Genomic DNA, 15,046 nt, shown 5'->3' with positions numbered 1-15,046 from the left:
TTTAGTGTTCAGCATGCTTCAGCGACCACACAGACCAAATCGCTCTGGTTTTATCTGCTGCCCGATAGTTAGTTATGGAAATTTGACATTAGGTGATGTGTGTTTTCTGTCGGCAAAGGGATGTAAATATAGAGGCCTGTGGGGCCTGTAATTTGACTTGCTAGAGAGGACCCCTTGTGGCGAGAGTACTGAACGTCAAGCCTAACTTCAAGGCTGGGTGTTTGGATAAGGAAGCAACAAACTAAGCAAGTCAACAAAACCCCCAAATACTCCGCAAAGCTCTTTAAAAATCACACTTCAGACACTAAGAGTATTTAGTTGTTGTTTGTTTATTTGTTTGTTTTTTGATAACACCAAACCCTGCAATGTGGTTCTGTGTACATTATATCTTTGAGGAGTTCAGTATATTTTAAACACTCCAGTTTTATCAATTTAAATCACATAACTACTGAAAAGCAGAGACTAGGGGTTTTCATGTCTACTTTGTAGAAGTACTGGGGGCGGGGGCGGTGGCTAGAGAGCAGTAGGGGAAGGTGCAGTGGTTTTCCCGCTAGGCAGGCCAAGTTTACAATAGAACCTGGGTACCTTATCTTGGGCTCAGTTCAGTAGTCCTGGTTTAGAAAACATTCATTATCAAAGCTCTAAAACAAAACCTGCTATTTTGCAAGTGTCAAGTGATCTCTTTATTCCAGAAAAGATGGATTGTGTGATGTAAAACTCACTCTTTGTTTCTCTGTGAAAAGAAACCACTCTGAGATCCTTCCCAGGAGAAAGGATGCTATAAAACAAATCTGGAAGGGCATTTTGTTAGTGACTAGGACTCTTTAGATAAATGTCCATTATGTACATTTTAAAGGAGGCTACAGTAAAAATACTCTTATTTTGTAGGCTTTCTGGGAAGTCATATAAAACGAACCCCCTTTCATAGCTGATTCTCTTTGATAATCCCCAGATCCTGACTTTCCTCTTGGCTCCCTAATATTTGTTCCAAGATATCTGTGGAGCCAATAAATAAATGCTTTCTTCTATTTTGAATTCAGTCCCTTAAGAACAGGAGTGCCAAAGCTCCAACAAACAGTTCATGTTGTAGTTAGCAGCATGTTAGAGTCATTTTGTGTGTTATTACAGGAACAAAGTATGAGTAGCTAAGGAAGCATGTCCTAAAGTTTCAGAACACAAACTCAGTTGATGGCATCATAAAGAGCTAGGTAGTGAGATGCAGTATCATTGAGGTGAAGGCTATATGTATATATACTCTTATGTTCTTGTAAGAATTCATGTTACATATGGAAGGAAATACAGAAAAATATCTCCTTAAGTAGAAAAACCCAAAACTTCTAGGATAAACTTTTCTGGTGCCTTGAATTGATTAATTGTTCTACTAAAGGGCTTTTGATAACTTTCTGTCTAGTTTCCTACTGCGATGTGGTCGTTTATACATACAAGAAGCAGAAAGAATGGTAGGCGGTATATGGGTGTGTGAAATGGTGAAATCTTAACAGAAAAATGCTATCTCAGATGTGACCCAGGGCTCCAGAGCCCTGAACTTTAAGTAATAATGGGGCAAGGATTTCCCAATTTACAATTTCTCACATTAAGTAATTCTAACAAGCTTTCATTGGAAACATTCCTTATTTTAACAAGGATGATAGAAAGTCAAATCTAACTTATTTAGAGTTTCCTAAGAAGCATGTAGGTCTCTAGGGAAAGTATGTGTCTGGCCTTTTTCAACAAAGTATTTTCAGCAACAAGTTGTCAGTGAGGTCACTGGTGAGCCCAGGATTAGATACCACCCACCCTGGTTTGTAACCTCCCCTTCCTTTCTCATCCCGGGTGAGGAGCGGGCTTGGCTAAAGTGACTGCCCCATCGTCACTGTCTCTCCGTGTGGTCCTCTGTAGCTCTGACTAGCAAGAGACTTTTCCTACCCTCAGAGTCCTGTCCGGAAAACTTTCTTCAAGAGCTATACTCAAAGCACAGTTTCTTTATAGGAAGAAGCGAGAGGTAAGAGTCCAGTTTATGAACCGAAGAGCTGGGCTTCCGTGCCCTCCTGTTTCTCCCTTGGGTTCCTGAGTCTCTTTTATACGTCATGGGTTTATAATGTGGGGTTTCTTCTGAATGGAGGAGGATCACATTATTATAGGAAATGGGGATGTTTTGACTTGCTGCGATGAGAAATGTAGGCTTTCATGCTAATTTCAAAGTTAAAAATAACTTTCAGACGATGCCAGGGAAAGCCAGTAGCCAAGGTCGTGCTTAGCGTTCAGAGAGTTTCTGGCTATAAAAAGCCAATTGGATGCTATGTAGGGAAAGATAAGATATGGCCTGGATGCCTATGCTTTGGCATGGGGCTGGGAAAAAGGAAGCAAAGTTGAAACTGTTTGAAGGGGCTTGCTTTCAATCAAAAGTTTCTTCATAGTAAATGGAAGGTGTTTTGAAGGAGGTAGTGGCAAAGAGCATCCGTTTCTGCATTTAATGTGGTCATATATTGCTTATGTAATTGCAGTCATATTGGGAGGTTGAGGTATGATCTCAGAGCTGTCTGGCATTTCTAGCCATGGGGAAATCGCAGTGTAGGGTGATTTCGTTTACTTGAGATGTAACGTCTATACAGAGAGAAGGTTGCTGGCTTAACGGGTCTGAGTAACTGCAAGCAGTCGCTGTCAACTAAATAGAGACCAGGACTGCAAGAAATGAGTTCAAAAGGAAAGAGCGAATCCAGGACAGGCACCAGGTGCTTCATTGGCTGCAGAGGTTTTGAATCGCAGATCTATGCCAGTAAGAAAGACTTACAACACGTCTGATGATACCTGAGATCAGTTACTCATTTAAGACACACAAATGGGAAAAGCAGGGATTCCAGTGAGCCTTGGTTCTGGGTTTGTGGCTAGTTCATTCAGCTGGAATGGAAGATCAACGTAGAGAGACTACTTAGGATTTGAAGCTGTGAATTATCAACAGCCACATATGAACGGGATGTTTGGTTACACTATTAAAATTTCAGTGTTCATTATAAAGAGATTACCTCAACAGTGATGTAGGAGGGAACCTAGAATACAGACAGTACAGACATACTCATTTACATTTGCTACATCCTGCGTGCAGTTTGAGCGTTCCTTACTATTTGAGTGAAAGATCGGGCTGTTTTAGAGTAGCACATGTTTATTACAAAGTAATCAGTGCTCATTGTGCGGCTTGGAAAGAACGGAGGGGAAATGATTGTTTGTGACCTCCCTGATATGTGTCTCTTTCTACTTGGCTTTAGAATAGTTTCTATAATATGCAGTGTCACATATATAACCTTGTTTCTTCACTAACCTTAAGCTTCCATGTTTACATGTAATGGTCCCTGTTTGTATAGCTACTGTTGTGTTGTATCACAACCTTTCAGTGAATATAATTTTGTTAATCATCGCTGGACATCCAGGTGCTATGGAAAACGGCTTTTGCATACTTTTATGCATATTTATATCATGTATTTATATTCAAGATAATTTTCTTAATCCCCTTTCCTAAGAATGAAGCTGTTGGAATGCAGAATGTTACACTCGAAGGCGAAGCTTGTGATTTTTAAGATGTGTTTTTACCGTTTCTCTTTCAAAGCATTATAAAATTTCGTGTCAGCCAAATAAAACATTTATTAAGTGTTTATGATGTGTAAATACGGATATCAGGCAGATGGTTAACAACATACTAAGTATGTGTAAGGACACAATTGCTTCTACTTACAGAATTCCAATTTATACATATCGACAAAACTACACATCGAATTGAAAGAACTTCAGCTCTTCCTGAAAACCAATATTATTGTCATCAATTGATGTAGCACATTGACTGTAGAGCAGTAGCCTTTGTAAACCCTGCTCAAAAACCGTGTGTGCATAATGCTGATTTATAGACCAGGAAGAGGCAGTAAACTGGGAAAACAACAATTATTTGGAGCAAATCTATAGTCTGCAGAATTGGAAGGAAAAGGAATGAAGACGTGGATTAAGGCATCAGTTGGTGGGAGCTGGGAAAGAACTGAGTTGTTGAAGTGAAGCGTGGTTGCAGATTGACGGCGTGATGATAAAGTGTCAGAGGGGGTGGCTTGTTCAGAGACATCAGCTTGGATGGGGGCAGAGATCCCAGGGTTATTTGGTGGGAGATGAGATGTAGAGTCATGAATTTTTTTTTTTCTTCGAGATAGGGTTTCTCTGTGTAACAGCCCTGGCTGTTCTGGAACTAGCTCTTGTAGACCAGGTTGGCCTGGAACTCACAGATGTCTGCCTGCTCTGCCTCCCAAGTGCTGGGATTAAAGATGTGTGGCACCACTGCCCAGCAACTTGTAAATTCTTTTTTTTTTAAATATTTATTTATTTATTATGTATACAATATTCTGTCTGTGTGTATGCCTGCAGGCCAGAAGAGGGCACCAGACCCCATTACAGATGGTTGTGAGCCACCATGTGGTTGCTGGGAATTGAACTCAGGACTTTTGGAAGAGCAGCCAATGCTCTTAATCTCTGAGCCATCTCTCCAGCCCAACTTGTGAATTCTTAAACGTTGCCTCTCTTTAAAAAGAACTTTCAACCATGACCTATCATTTTTGGATGGTATGTGAGGGGCCCCTTAACCATGGACAGGCAGGAGCTCCTTAGCCCCTGTGGATTTTGGTTTGCATATTTCTCTCTTTGATTTGGAATAGGAAGGATTCCTCTTTAAGGAGAGAAATTGGCAGCCCAAGCTTGTCTGAAGAGATACTATGTATCTTGTAGCAAACACTTAAACATAGTATTTATTTGTGGATCATTGGCTCATGGAAATGTTAGTTCAGAGCTTCAAAATCATGTGCTTTTTTTTTTTTGGCTTTTTTTTCTGATTCTTGTTTGTATATTGGGCTTTAAGTGACACTGTGCTATGGGATGGAAACTCTGAGTTTGTCCAAGTGGTTAATCTAAGGGAAAATGACAGACAATTGCGACTACAGAATTTCTGAAACTGAATACGGTTACCACTGTTGCTGACTTTCACGGACTTAACCATGCCTCATAACTATATAGCTGCTGCCTGGAACTTGGGCACCTGTAACTATAGCTAACTTTAGGGGCAAGGAAGTGACTCCAAATTCCTTTGTGCAAAATTGTTGCCTTGGCACCTCTTTTCCTTTCTTTGTCTTTCATTTCTTGCTTTTTAAAAGTTAATTTTTGGGGGGTGTGTAGGTGCCATTTCTTTGTTGCCACGATGCATGTATGAAGGGCGGAGGGTAACTCCGGGGAGTTAGTTCTCTCCTTTCATGATGTGGATCCTGGTACTCTACCTCAGCTGGTCTGGCTGGGTGGCAGGGGCCTTTACTCACTGAGCAATCTCCCATCCTCCCTTTAATTTTCTTAACCATTATCTCTGTGTACTTCCGGTCTCTCCTGTCAGTGGGAAAATTGACTTGATATAGGCAGAGCAATGTTTAATGTAAGGAAAGACTCTCCCATGTCAGGGCGTTAGCGGTTCAGCTCTCCTCTAGTTCAGTGCTATTCAAAGTATGATCTGCTGCTCTCAATTTGTTGCTGGTCCCTGCGAGGACATAAAGAGCTTGTGCCAAAGTGTAAATCAGCTGTACTGGCAGCATTTCGTAGCAGGACTCTGCGGATGAATGAAGCAGTTAAAGATTTACAGTTTCGTGGGAACTCCTTGCAGGACTTACCTGGAATAGCATTGCCTCAGTTAAACCAAGCATTGATCTCCCCTACCGACGTATGTCAAGACAGAGAGCTGGGATGAAGGCGTGCAGTTATTACATAATAGACGGATGCCAGTGCAGAGTCCCTGATGCACCTCTTTGAGAAGCCTACAGAGTGGGCGAGAGGCAAGATTATTAAGGTTATTAAAAGAATGGGGGGCTACTCTAATACTCACTTAGAACTTATTTTAAATGCTATAGATTATTGTTATTGAAACAAAGATCCTGCCTTCATGGTATTTCCTTGTGTGTGTGTGTGTGAAAGAGAGAGAGAGACGATTAAGAAATAAAATCTGTTCTGAGACTTACCCCAGCCAGGTATGCCCTAGTTTAGGGTTGAATATTATAAAGTGTCTCCGCTGAAATTTATAGGATTAACAATTTTTCTTAAAAGATTGGCTTTTGGTTCAAGTGTATGGATGTGTACAGCACATGCATGCAGTGCCCGTGGAGGCCAGAAGAAGGCATCGACTCTGCTGGCATTAGAGTTACAGCCGTAAAGTTACCATGTGGATGCCGGAACGGAACTCAGGGCCTCTGCAAGAGCAGCCAGAGTTCTTAACTGCTCCATTCCCTGATTGACTTACTTTTCTACCAGGCTTTGCAGTTTCTGTTTTCCCCAGTAAGGGATAAGGAAGCATAGTTTTAAGAACCAAGTGATCTGTACTTGATACTTTTGTTCTTCTATGTAACATCCCTGCTTATCATCCCATGTCCCATCCCTCCTCCCCCCAGTTAATTTGTAAGACTATAATCTAGGTAAAGAAAAAAAGGACATAATGTTGTATGTATTCATGTGTTTGATATGCCCCTCCCCATTTGTGTAGATATGTATGGCAACTCATATAAACCTCCATTTTGCAGACGGCTTCATTGTATTTTTATGAAGGACAAACCAGAATTAATGGATATATTTGTAGCTTCTTCTGGTATTTCTTGTTTGTTTTATGTTGCGATTCTTAATATTCATATATATTGATATGCTTTTGTGGCTATATTTTTGGATAAATTCATGGAAGCAGAAGTCTCATTTTTAAAACTTATAAAAATTGCAGGTATGGTGCATGTACCTTTAGTACCAGGATAGGGAGGCAGAGGCAAGCGGATCTCTGTGAGTTTGAGGCCAGCCTGGTCTACAAAGTGAGTTCTAGGACAGCCAGAACTACATAGTGGGACCCTGTCTACAAACAAAGGTTCATGTCCAAGCTTAGGCAGAAGGATTTTCCAGGAGTTTGAGGCTGGCCTGTGTTTTTAAATATGTGTTTCAAACAGAATAAGACCCTGTCTCAAAAAACAAAATGAAGTTGGGGTGGAAGGATGGCTCAGTTGATAACGTGCTTACCAGAAGCATGAAGAACTGAGTTTGACCCCTAGCACCCATGTAGAAACCTGACTGGTGGTGTGCGCTTATAATCCCTGAGCTGGAGAGGAAAGGCAGGCAAGTCCTTGGGACTCACTGTCCAGGCCTAGTGAGAGATTCTGTCTCAGAAACCAAGGTGAGTGGTTCCTCAAGAAAACTCCCCAATGTTGACCTCTGGTCTCCACGCATTATACCCACATGTGCACTTGTGCATACTGGAACAGTTCTCCCCCCCCCCACACCAGCCCCCATCCTCAAGTGGTAGGTAGAAGCAGGAAGACCTAGGAGTTCAAGGTTAATCTCTCTGTATAGTCAGTTTGAAGCTAGCCTGGGCTACCTGAGGCTCTGAAGACAATAGTTTTTGTTTTGATTTACTTTTTTGTTAATTATGAGTGATGTTGAACAATTTCACATTCTTCCTGGGATAAAACATATGTATGTATTAAATTGTTATTATTATTGTGTGTAATGTGTGGAGTGGCACGTGAATGCCCCAGTGCATGTATAGAGTTGGGAGGATAATTAGTCAGAGTCAGTTTTCTCTGTTTTTAATCCCAGCACTTGGGACCAAAGATTGAACTCAGATGTCCAAGCTTGTGTGTCATGAGCCTTTACATACAGAGTCATCCAGCCGGTCCCTAAAACACATTTTAAGGAAAACATTTCCCCACTATCGCAAAATAAAAATGATCTGTGTTTTTAAATTTGAAGCTGACCTGGCATTAGGAGTTGGTTGTTTCTGGCTGCGCAGGTCTTAGATGCTGAACTGCTAATTCTTCAGTGCTCTGTGGTACTTGGTAGATGTGCTCTCTGTTGGAAGTCTATGTGGCGACTTCAGAGACTTGGCTCCTATCAAATAGTTAATCAGTTTCAGTTTTACTAACGGGTTTTCCCTGACACTTTTGGGAGCTCTAGCTGCGTGCACTTTCACCCCATTCCAAGCATCTCTCTGTATCATTTCCTCAACGTGGGCATTGTCCTGTACTTTTGATTGTGATAACTTGACACAGTTTATGAGGGCGTCATGGATTCTTACCACGTTTTATTGGCAGAGAAGGCTGAACATTATCCGTACATTGTGATTTAACTGCACTTTTTCTTGAGACACTATGTAGCCCTGACTAGCTTGGAACTCTCTAGGTAGACCAGGATGGCCTTGAATTCAGAGAGCTGCCTGCCTCTGCCTCCTGAGTGCTGGAACTAAAGGTGAGCACACATTTGGCACTGATAAATCTGTGATAACTCTGTGTAAACGAGACTCAGACACCTGTCACAGTCTGTTGGAGGGCCCCTGAATGGCTGAGCCAGAATTCCTGCTATAAACAGTAAGTACTTTATTTAGAAGCAGCACGGCCTGACTGTCCATGCTGAGCTTCCGGCTGAAAAACTTCTACGTACTTGTTGGCCTGTTGTATTTCTTATTATATAAGTTGCCATTACGAAATTTTGCCTGAGTTCTTTTAGTGAGACCTGAAATATATTCTACCATAACCAACCAAATTAGATTATTTTGTGCCTGATTTCCGCACAATTAGTTGTTTACTTTTTTGACTTTCATTTTTTAAAAAGTTACGCAGAAAGTAAAATATTATTGTTGTAAAGAATTTAAACATCTTTATTTTAAAAAAATACTAATTTTAGCCGATGTGTGTTTTGTTTGCATGTATGCATGTTCACTCTGTGAGTGCTTGGTATCAGTGGGCCTTGGAAGAAGACATTGGGTTCCCTGGAACTGGAGTGACAAATGATTGGGAGCCTCCGTGTAGGTGCTGAGATCAGACCCAAGGCCTCTGCAAGAGCAGCAAATGTTCTTGACCACCAGTCTGGCCAGCTCCCCAGCCCTGTTAGACTTCTGCTATGGCTCCTGCGCCTTACGTTTTGCTTAGAAAGGGTTTGCTTCAGCAGTAAGTCTACTGGCTTTGCGTTCAGAACATGGACATCGATCTGGAATTGAACTCAGGGAAAGGAGTAAGGCTGGGAATCAGCTTAACTCCCCTGTCCAGTTTAGTTGCTTCTTTACTTAATACATTGTGTTCCATCTTGAAAAACATCACTCTTTACCTTGCTAATTCAAAATGCTATTTAAAAAAATTTATTTATTTGCATTTTATCTACATTGGTATTTTGCCTGCATGTATGTCTATGTAAGGGTGTCAGGTTCCCTGGAACCGGAGTCATGGACAGTTGTGAGCTGCCATGTAGGTGCTGGGAATTAAACCCAGGTCCTCTGGAAGAGTAGCCAGTGCTCTTAACTGCAGAGCTAGCTCTCCAGTCCCTCAAAACGCTATTCTTATCATAAAGGAAGTTTATATTGGAGCTCACAGCTCAACCTTTTCTCTTCTATTAATTAATATTGATGTCTTTTCCCCCTCCATTCATTCTTGCTACTATTTTTGGAGATCATATCTCACTATGTAGCTGGCAGCAATTCTGCTGCTTCAGCCTTCTGAGAGCTAGTATTACAAAATTTTTCAACCATGTGCCTGGCTCAACCATATTTTTATTTATTTTTTATTTTTTGTCTTTTCAAGACAGGGTTTCACTGTTTAGCTCTGATTCTTCTGAAACTCACTTTGTAGACCAGGCTACCCTCAAACTCACAGAGATCCGCCTGACTCTACTACCTTCTGAGTTCTGGGATTAAAGGTGTGCGCCACCAACACCTGGCCAATCATTTTTTTTTAAAACTTTGTTTAATGTGCACTGGAGTTACAGACAGCTGTGAGCTGTCATGTGGGTGCTGGGAATTGAACCCGGGTCTTCTGGAAGAGCAGTCAGTGCTCTTAACCACTGAGCCATCTCACCAGCCCCCAATCATTATTTTTAAAACAACCTCATTTCATAATTTTTTGTTTTTTCGAGACAGAGTTTCCCTTTGTAATAGCCCTGATGTCCTGGGACTGCCTCTGCAGCCCAGTTTGGTCCTGAACTCAGAGATCTGCCTGTCTCTGCCTCCCAGGTGCTGGGACTAAAGACACACACCGCTTCTGCCTGACTTTCATTTTTTTAAAAGATTCTTGTGTGTGCGTGTGTGTCTGTGTGTGTGTAGTGTGTATGAGTGTGTGTATGTTTGTGTATGTGTGTGTGTGTGAGTTACTAGTGGCCATGAGCTTCATAATGTGGATGTTTGGATCTCAGGATGGGTAGCAAGATCGATCTCTCTCTCTCTCTCTCTCTCTCTCTCTCTCTCTCTCTAGGTCTGATTATTTATTTGTTACTCTCAGAGATTTATTTTTGACTGGACTCTGACTTAGAAGTTCTTAGCAAGGACATCCTATGTCTATTGACAATCTGTTCCTGGTGTTTTTCTTTGACTTCCTTTATTCTCTTGGCCAAAAGTTTTAGCACATTCTGCAGCCTCCTCCTTGTTTTTCTTAGTGCATTCTTTCTTCAGAGTAATACGTCTGCATTTGTGTTGCAGGACACATGGAGTAACAAGACGCTACATCTTGGGTACTTTGGTCCCGGGCTTCTTACTTTCTTTAAGGCTTTCTGACAACATATTGGTAGGCATCGTCTTTAGAGAGATGGAAAAGCCTGATTCTGCTATCTCTTTAGGGTTCCACTGATGAGGCACAGTAGTGTCTGTCAGTCAGGAATATCCTCTCTCTTTCTCTCTCTCTCTCTCATAATCGAGTTGAGAACACTCAGATTGGCATCCACAATGCATACACAAACAGACTTGTCCTTTCTCTCCCCAGTTCTCCTTGGTCTAGAACAAGAATGTTTCTTATGCACTTTGCCATAGATCAAAATGCCTTGCTCCATTGGGAAACCTTGTTTGTCATCCTCATCTCTGATCCGAACCACATAATCATTCTATTCTCCACCTAGAGCATCAGCAGCTACTTCAGTGGCCATCTGCTTCTCACAGAGCATGTGAAGTTTTTGTTCATCGTTCACTCCATGGATCTCTATAGCCAGTGGTAGGGAATGAGACACTCATCTTCATCTTTACACTGCCGACTATCTAGGAGGTGCCATGAAAAAGACATAGCAACCGAAGAATGGAAAAAGAAAATGTGGTACGTTTACACAATGGAGTACTACTTAGTGGTAAAAAAAATTAATGACATGTTGAAATTTGTAGGCAAATTTATGGATCTAGAAAAAAAACCATATTGAGTGAGGTAACCCAGACCCAGAAAAACAAATATAGTATGTACTCACTCATAAGTGGCTTTTAGACATAAAGCAAAGGAAAACCAGCCTACAATCCACAACCCTAGAGAACCTAGACAACAAAGAGAACCCTAAAGACAGACATAAATGGATATACAAGGAAGGAGAAAAAGACAAGATCTCCTGGGTAAATTGGGAGCATGGAGGTCATAGGAGAGGGCAGAAGTGGAGAGGGGAGGAAGGGAGAGGAATGAAAAAAATGTATAGTACAATAAAAACAAAAAAAGAAGCCTACGCAAGGGTAGAGAGAATGAAGTTACAAAATAATGCTCCACCTTCAAAGAAAAAAAAAGAAAAGAAAAAGAGGCAACAATAGCTATGAGTTCCTGCCGAGTCATTTCCTCAGCTTCTGACCCTGTTTACTTTTAAGGTTTATTTTTATTTACTTATGTGTGGTTATATATGCTTGCCACCTGTGTGTGGGTACCTAGTTGAAGGCAGAGGAGGGTGTAAAATCTCCTGTGGCTGGAATTACATAGAATAAAATGAATAAGTCTAACAAAATAACTCTTAAAAAAATTTAAAGATGTAAGATACACTGCCCCATACGGGTACTTGGTCTGAACTTGGGCCCTCTGGAAGAAAGGAAGTGTTCTTAACCCCTGAGCCATCTCTCTAGCCCCTCAGATTCTGTTTTAAAAAGTGAAAGGAAGCCGGACAGTGGTGGCGCACGCTTTTAATCCCAGCACTCGGGAGGCAGAGGCAGGCAGATCTCTGGGAGTTCAAGGCCAGCCTGGTCTACGAGAGCTAGTTCCAGGACAGGCTCCAAAGCTACAGAGAAACCCTGTCTCGAAAAACCAAAAAAAAAAAAAAAAAAAAAAAAAAAAGTGAAAGGATTAGCTTCTGTCTTTATTCTTTTTACCCTTCCAAACTTTTCTGAGTTATGTTTTTTTTTTTTTTTTTTTTTTTTTTTTTTTTTTTTTTTGGGACATCATTTCTCTATGTAGCTCTGCCTGTCCTAAATTCTCTATGTATACCAGGTTGGCCTCAAACTCACAGAGACCTGCTTGTCTCTGCTTTAATGCTGGGATTGATTTTTCTTCTTTAGACAGGGTTCAGAATCTGCATAGCTGAGAATGAACTTGAACCCCTGATCTTCTTCCCTCATCTAGCTCCTGAGCACTGGGGTTCCAGGCAGGTACCTCTATGTTTAGGAGGTGATGGGGAGTGAATACAGAGCTCTGTGCAGGCTGGGCAAGCCCTTTACCAACTGCACTGCATCCCAGCCCAGCTAAATTTCTGTGTTACAATTTATCAGGCTCTCCTATGGTGCTGGCATTTCACCGCAAGGAGAATGAACATGTTTTAATGTTTAACTTGCTAGTACATCTTTCTTTCTTTTCCTTTTCGGTTTCCTTATTTCTTTCATGTCTTTCATAGAATTGTAAAGTTGTCTTCACATCGTATTTTAAACTCTGATACCAGCATCTCTTTCCTTCTGCTTTAAATTATGCATAAGAAGAACTGCTGCTGCAGAGAAATATATATCCTAATTAAGGGAGCCATCTTAGGGTTGGCAAGAGACTGGACTCTAGAGGGGCTCGCAGGTGTCCTGGGAGATGTCCCCAGCTAGTACCTTGAGCAACTGAGGAGAGGGAACCTGAAATGACCCTATCCTATAGCCATACTGACGAATATCTTGCATATCACCTTAGAACCCTCATCTGGCGATGGATCGAGATAGAGACAGAGACCTAAATTGGAGCACCGGACTGAGCTCTTAAGATCCAAATGAGGAGCAGAAGGAGGGAGAACATGAGCAAGGAAGTCAGGACCACAAGGGGTGCACCCACCCACTGTGACAGTGGAACTGATCTATTGGGAGCTCATCAAGGCCAGCAGGACTGGGACTGAATAAGCATGGGATGAAATCGGATTTTCTGAACGTGGCGGACAATGAAGGCTGATGAGAAGCCAAGGACAATGGCACTAGGTTTCGATCCTAATACATGAACTGGCTTTGTGGGAGCCTAGCCTGTTTGGATGCTCACCTTCCTGGTCCTGGATAGAAGTGGGAGGACCGTGAACTTCCCGCAGGGCAGGGAATCTGGACTGCTCTTCATTCTCGAGAGGGAGGGAGAATGGAGTGCGGGGGAGGGAGAGAGGGGGACGGGAGTGGGGGGAGGAGGCAATGTGTGCGAGGAGGGGGAAGGAAATGGGAAATTTTTTTTTTGCAACAACTAAAAAAAATAAAAAAAAACCAAAGTGGTCACACAAACAAGAAAAAAAAAAAAAGAAGAACTGCTGCCCTTGCCCCCCATTTGTTTTTTTTTAAATATTTATTTATTATGTATACAATATTCTGTTTGTGTGTATGTCTCCAGGCCAGAAGAGGGCACCAGCTCTCATTACAGATGGTTGTGAGCCACCATGTGGTTGCTGGGAATTGAACTCAGGACCTTTGGAAGAACAGGCGATGCTCTTAACCACTGAGCCATCTCTCCAGCCCCCCTTGCCCCTCATTTGTGTCTTGAAGAAATGTTAAGGTGGCTGAGGCAACAGCTGGCACTCGGTGGACTGTGGGACCCAGGCCACCACGCTGGCTCTTTCGGGACTTGCTTCTTACCCTCTCCCATCCTCATGCTTTAAATTGTTGTTTGGTAAATATTAATTATTTTTATGGAAACAGAGTTTCCCTATGTAGCTGGCTTTGAGTTTGCCATGTAGACCAGGCTGGCCTTGAAGTTGCAGAGATCCGCTTGCTTCCAAGTGCTTGGATAAAAGGCTTGCACCACCACCCCCAGCTAAGAATACAGTGTAAAGAAGGATCTAAAAGATTATCAACTATGTATGTGTGTCACCACTCGTATGCATGTACCTGCAGAAGCCAGAGAGTGTTGGAGCCTCTGTCCCTGTAGTTATAGGCAGCTGTGAGCCAGCCACCATGGATCTTGGGGAACCGAACCTGAGTCCTCTGCAAGAGCAGTGAATGCTCTCAAGTTCTGAGTCATTTCTCCAGCAACAACATTCATTTCTTTAAGCTAAGAAAGTTACATCCCATTTATTTCTTCCATAACAGAGCACCTACACCGAAAGTCTACTCTAGCTGGCTTAAGCAAAAAGTGTTTGATAAGTTACATGAGGTACTCCGAATGTCCTCCAGGACAGAAAGAGAAACAGTGCAAGACAACAGACCAGCAACAGCACCCAGCTGTAACACGGGCACGAGCAGGCAGAGCTTCCGGCTTCACCATTCTGGGCCTTTGGGTTGGACCTATGATATAAAGTCACACACAAGCTATGATGGGCAGGTGAAATCTGACTTCCCTTTCACCGAGTCTGTCTATTTCTTTACTTTTTTCAACTGTGTACCTTTTGTAGTAGATGCTTCAGGTTCACCGACTTAATATCCGCTCCTCCTCCTCCTTTCCTAGCCAGCATCTGTGTGGATAAGCAAGCAAAGCCGGGATTGGAAGAGTATTAAGTGAGCACTCCTATAATATCTGTCATGGAGAGTCTATCTTAAAAGGGCCTTTCCCTCCTGACCTGATGTATGCCCTTCAGTCCCCTGAACCTCCACCAACAGAGTAACCGACACAAATTTCTGGTATAATTTTAAAACAATGTTAATATATCACCCTGTAGAGCCTCATACAAATTTACTTAATTTTTTATTACATTCATTTATTTTGCATAGGTGTGAACAGGTGTGTGTATGTGCACGCGCACATGTGTGAATGCTACAGCCCACGTGAGGAGATCCGAGAACAGCTTTGGGAGTCATTGTACTCTTTCTCCCATGTGGGTCCCAGGGATTGGCCTCAGGTTGCCATGCTTGGTGACAAGAACC

The 15,046-nt window shown here is 42.1% G+C and overlaps 1 protein-coding gene across 1 annotated transcript in view; it reads left to right on the top strand.

Moving 5' to 3' along the window:
- The first annotated feature begins 1,865 nt into the window (after window positions 1-1,865).
- Ctnna3 (catenin alpha 3) overlaps window positions 1,866-15,046 on the top strand; it is a 1,347,523-nt gene continuing 1,334,342 nt past the window's right edge. Inside the window, exon 1 of the mRNA XM_041655198.1 lies at window positions 1,866-2,002. The gene's annotated coding sequence lies outside the window, so the exon portion shown is untranslated. The remainder of the gene's footprint in view (window positions 2,003-15,046) is intronic.

The sequence above is a fragment of the Microtus oregoni genome, unplaced genomic scaffold, assembly GCF_018167655.1.
Source record: "Microtus oregoni isolate MIOR12 unplaced genomic scaffold, Mior012 000007F_ref0000211, whole genome shotgun sequence".
In the NCBI taxonomy this organism is placed as follows: Eukaryota; Metazoa; Chordata; class Mammalia; order Rodentia; family Cricetidae; genus Microtus; species Microtus oregoni.
This window is presented reverse-complemented; position numbering and strand designations above follow the sequence as displayed.